Raw genomic sequence first — 5,831 nt, forward strand, 5'->3', positions numbered from 1 at the left:
CAGCTTTACTGAGCTATAACTGACGCGCCTGCACTTTGTCCGTCTCGGGTGTGTGGTCCAGTGGTTTGAGTGCGTTTATGGAGCTGTGCTACAACGCTGCAGTCGGTTTGAGCCCACGTTCTAGCCCCTCAGGGAATCCTGCCTCCCCACCTCCCACGCTGGCCTGAGCCGGCCACCCAGAGCTTTCTGTGTCTGGAGACTGGCCAATTTGAGACCTTTCTTGTAAAGGGGATCATACAATTTGGGGCTTCTTTAATTTAGCATAATTTTTTTAAAATTATTTTATTTTATTTATTATTATTTTTCAATTCACCAGAGAAAGACAAAAAGAGAGGAAAAGTGAGAAAGAAAGCCACTAGGTTCAAGACTCGAACCACAGTCACCATGAGGGGGTTCAGCGTCCCAACCAGCGCCACCTGCTGGCCCATAGCTAATGTTTTTAAGGTCCGTCTGCGTTCTGGCAGCTGTATTTCATCTCTTTTCTTCCATGAGTAAGAGAGACTGGGCAGGGAGAGACAGAAAGACAAAGACGACACCCCCAACAGGGCTTTTTGAACCTTTTGAAGACCCCCCCCACACACACACACACACGCACACACAGAGAAGTCAGAGAAGTGCTTATATTTAACGTACAAATAAATATTAAAACCCAAGCATCTGGGCTGGGATGCCGGAGCCCATGGTTTGAGCCCCGCTGCTGGAGGTCTCCGGGGAGGGAGACTCGGGGCAGACGACAGCCCTCCTGCAGACGCTGGTCGGGAGCGCCCGGCGGGCCTCTGCTCTCCGAGCCCGGAAGCGGCCACTAAGCCTGCTCGCCTTGACCCTGCCGACCCCAGAAGCCAGGGGCACCGGCTGTGCGTCCAGGAAGGCGGCTGGGCTGTCCACAGACCAGCTGGGAGCCACGCCGAGCAGCGAGTAAGGACGGAGGGAGCCCGCAGCCATCCCAGGGCGGCGCCCTCAGCAGCTGTCTCCACTGGGCACCCCAGTCCCGGGGACCTCGCGGACTAACCCAGACCGGCCTCACAGGCCCAGCCCCAGGCTGTGGCTCCGCCCATCTGCCTTTGTCCCCCTCTCGGTGGCGTTCATCCACGTGACTCCTCCCCGCCTGTCCAGACAGAGCCTCCTTTCTACCCTGTTCACATCCAAAGCCTCCGGGCCAGGCATGGGGCTCCCCAGCGGCTGAGGTGAAGGGGCGAAGCCCTCCGAGAGAAGCCGGAGAGCACCACCCAGCCCTGGAGCAGGCAGGTCTGTCCATTCTCCCACTCGCCTGGTGTCTGGTTTGTGGGCCCAAGGCGCAGGTGCAGAGCCATCCCGCGCTCTGGCTCCAGAATGGGAGGGTGGGGAGAGGCCGAGGAGGACTTGCAGCGAGTGCTCCCGGAATGACCCAGGCCAGCTCGCACACACTCGCACACACACACCATTCGTAGGCTCAAGTGCAAACCCCAGGGACGCAGGACAGGCAGTGTAGGAGATGAGTGTGTCAGGGACCTAGGGCCGCCCGGAGCACATGCCAGAGTTGGCCAAGGCTGGCAAAGAGAGGGATTGCCGCCGGATGGATGGGTGCTTCTCTCTCTCTCTCTCTTTGCTCTCTCTAAAAAAAAAAAAAAAAAAAAACGAAAGAAAGTTGGTTTTTTGTTTTGTTTTGTAGAGGTTTTTACCTTAGGGCGCACACTCCCTGGGGAGAGAGAAGAGACAGTGGGAGGGAAAGTGAGGAATGACCCCTAGAGGGCCTGGCATCCCCTCTCCTCCATTCTCCTCCCAGGATCTTGGGCAGCGATCCCCCCTGATCCCCACGTGAGGTTCAAGGTACCGGGTTTGAGCTTCAATCACAGTCGGCCACGTGGGAGTCCATCCACAGAACTGCTATGCCATCTGCTGGCCCTGAAATAAATACACTGCACAAGGGGAGTCCCAAGGAGAAGTTTCCAGGGAGGAGGCCTTGGTGTTTTCAAAGGTCCAGTTAAGGAGAGGGTCTTTGGGTCTTTACTGGACAGCTGGGGAGGGGCAGAGGAGGGGAAGGAGCAGATGGGAACTTTCTTGTCTTTTCTGCAGGGGCCCGAGGTTGTTGTTCGTGATTTCACTGCTGATAATAATATAAATGTGGGTTTAATCATTTTCATGAAAAACCTGAAGGAACCACTAACAGAATTAAGAACAGGATGTCTACTTTCTAAATCATTGCAGAAGATAAAAGCAAGCATGACAGTCTACAGGGGGAAAAATGAAGTAAAAAAGAACAATTTTTAAAAAGAACCTTAAAAATGGAAAAATCAAAATGAAGATGAAGATACTTGTCCAGGTCTCATTATTAAAAGGCACCATTTTTCAAACTATTGTGCATTTTAATCTATAATACATTACAAATGGACTAAGTAAAGAAAAACATAGAAAAAGAAGCAGAACTTGGGCAAAGATACCAGGTACCAATAAAAATAGATTAGGGCCAATAATATTCACATCAGACTAAACAGGATTTACCAGGAAGTGTGTGGCACAACATGAAGGCACTCTCAGTGGGAACTCGATCTCAGTGCAAGCATGACTCCTATTTGCTGAAGCCCAGCTCTCCTCCATTTGCAGGCATGTCCGTCCCTGCGCCAAGTGAGGAACGGCCAGGTCTTGTTTCATGTCTCATGCCTCACTTCTGGGTAGAACTCCCTGATGTCTCAACATCCAGGGTGCTCTCCTCCCCCACCTCCCAGACTGAGGAATCGGGCCTGATTCGGTGCATCACTGGACGGCTGGCTGATGAGCCCTGGAGGGTTGTCTATACCCCTGACAGACTTGGCACGAGCACAAAGCAAATCTTTGATATTTTAATTTTACTTACTTATTTTTAGAGAATTGCTTATTTAATTTTATTTATTATTATTATTTTAAATTTTATATAGGGCATGTGTACTCACCAGAGAGAAAGAGAGAGTGAGAAAGCAAGCTGCCAGGTCTGGAACTCGAGCAGGGTTGGCCATGTGGGCATCCAGGGCCTTAACCACTACACCAGGAAGTGTGCTGGCCCCCAAATCTTTGATATTTTAAGCCACCGAGATTTAGGGGCTATTCGTTACCACAGCATAATGTCACATATACTATCTAATACATATATTAATGCTGAACCCTTATGTACTAAATAAATAACAACTATATGTGAGGGGACTTCAAAAAGTTAATAGAAAATGGAATTAAAGTGTAAGTCTACATAACAATAGCAGAACAGAAAAAACATAATCATGGTGCATTTTTCCCCCAAAGTTAACAATATGAACTAGGTAGGGGCTAGTAGATGGCATAGTGGCTAAGGTGCTGGACTCCCACGTGGCCGACTGCTACTCAAGTCCCGGGTCCAGTGGCTTGAAAATCATGCCGGGAGCGTGTGGGTGCATGCCCAAAATATGAGAGGAGGATAAAGAAGAAGGGATCGTGGCCTGACTATCCCCCGGGGGATGACTTATTTTTCTCTGTCTCTCTCTGGAGAATGCATGCGCCCTATGGCAAAAACCTTAAAGGAATACGAATTAAGAGATTAAATGCACTTGTTGGGGGGAGGGGGGGAAGCCAGCAAACTATTTAGAAAATAAGAAAAGTGAGGATGCTTTATATCAAAACTTTGGGATGTGGATATAGTCATGATCAGAAATAAGAGTTCAATTGAGCATTTGTTGGGTCACTGGAAAAGTCATGACACATTTTTGCATAGAAAAACGCAAAAAATGTCATGACTTTTCCAACGACCCAAAAGAATAAGTACAAAAAGTGTTAAGGGACCAATAGAAATAACATTATTAAGTAACAAATATATAAACAAAATAAATAGTTGAGAAAACAGCAAACTGGGGCTAGTCCCATAGCCCAGTGGTTAAGGGAACTGGATTCTTCGTGGCTGGTTATGATTCAAATCCCAGGCCTGTCTGCTTGAAAAACACACACATGCGTGCATGCCCCGGACTCCATGGGGATGGAGAGGCAGAGAAGGGATTACAGTGTGACCACCTCTGCTGGGGGAGTGCGCTCTCCCTCTCTCTCTCTGTCTCTCTCTCTGTCTCTCTGTCTCACTGTCCCTCTCTGGTGAACAAATGTGCAATTTAAAAAAAAAAACAAAAACAAAATAACATAATTAATGTAAGGGCTTGTATTTTGTGATTTTTTTTTTTTTTTTTTTTGGTTTTGGTTTTGGTTAGAGTGAGTATGAGCTTGCCAGAGAGAGAGAGAGAGAGAGAGAGAGAGAGAGGAGAGAGGAGAAGGAGAGAGAGAGAGAGAGAGGACAGCATGAGAGAGGGCTTTCCTGAACGGCATGGTCACACTGTGATCCTCTTTCCTCCACTCCTCCCCATTTCCATCAGGATTTTGGGCACGCATGCACCTACTCCAGTGCATTTTTCAGGCTGCCAGGGCTGGGATTCGAACCATAGTCAGCCACGTGTGATCTGGTTCTTTTAGGAGCTAACCACTTAGCTACAGGGCTGGCCTGAAAAACTTTTAAAGATAATAGTTGCACTTGTGCATCTCATAAATTGGTATGTAATTTATGAGTCAGCTCCAAAGCTGTTTTTGGAGAGGACTAGAAGAGGGACCTTGATGGGGACCCAAACACAGAACACTCCGACATGAGACGAGCAGGTAATGTAAAGCCAGGGTCAGGAGGAGCCAGTGCTGTTAGGGTGTCAGAGAGGGAAGCAGCTGCCGCAGCCGCCTCAGCTTGGGACACAGACCCACTGGGCCCCCCAGATCCCCGGGCCTAGGGCCAGCCGTTCCGACTTTCTCAGTGATGCCTCCTGAGACGGGCAGGCTGTTCTGCCTCTCTGAGAATCTGCCATTCTCCCCAGCATCTTGCCCCAAGTACAGATTACAAAAATGACTAGGACAGATGGGGCGTTCTCACATTCCTTCAGGACATGCGGAGAACAGACCTCTGAAATGTATCTGCAGAAGGATCTAGAAGAATGTTTCAGCACGGGTACATTCTACAACTGAATGCAGGCGGATATGGTCTCTTTGAATCTGGAGCTGGAACGAAAAGGCAACAGAGGAAGATCAAAAGGGAACCAGAGGAGATGAAAGGAGAAAAGGATCAGACACGGAAAACTTACAAAGAAATAAAAAATGCAGCCGAGAGCCCAAAGGCCACACCAAAGCAGCGAGCTGGTGCAGTCAGAGATAGAATCGGGGATGTGAAAAAAAATGCGATCCTAGGACAGGACAGACACTGGGCCCCGGGGTGGGATGGGGTGGGAAGGCCCACCGGGGTCGGGTGCAGCAGGCTGCTCTGGCGGAGATCTGACTGGGCTTGCTGGGGACCCTTTCTGCTGCTGTCCCTTCCCTGGGCAGATGACACCTGTCCAGGTGTGGGACCAGGAAAGGCTAGAACACCAGACACTCTGCCCTGGGGAGAGGACACTGTGCCTGGCCCTGAGGCCGGGAGGGAGGACCAGGGCCTGTCAGACGAGCCGGGGGCCACTGAGAATCAGAGCTGCCGGTCACGCTGCACCCACAGTGTGCACAGGTCCCTCCTGTGTCTCCTGCGATGAAGACAAGCCTCTGCCTCTTGGGAGGTGATAGCAGCCCCATGCCTGCTGCCACCCTCGTTCCTGTGAGGGGATGCGGACCCTGCACCTCAAGGCCGGGGGTGAGCTGCTGGAGGTCACGGGGAGAGGTCAGAGCCCTGAGGGGCGAGGGAGGCTCTCCTGCAGATGACCTGTGTAGGTGCCCCACTGGCCTCTGATCTCTGGGCCTGGGGCCATGGGTTCTGTGTCCTCCACACTCCTGCCCCAGCCGTGGACTCCCATGGGCCACGCCAGCCTCGCTCCCTTGCTGGTGGCTGCTGGGGGCTGTAGCTG

Source organism: Tupaia chinensis, unplaced genomic scaffold (assembly GCF_000334495.1).
Source record: "Tupaia chinensis unplaced genomic scaffold, TupChi_1.0 Scaffold149383_1, whole genome shotgun sequence".
NCBI classification, from domain to species: Eukaryota; Metazoa; Chordata; class Mammalia; order Scandentia; family Tupaiidae; genus Tupaia; species Tupaia belangeri.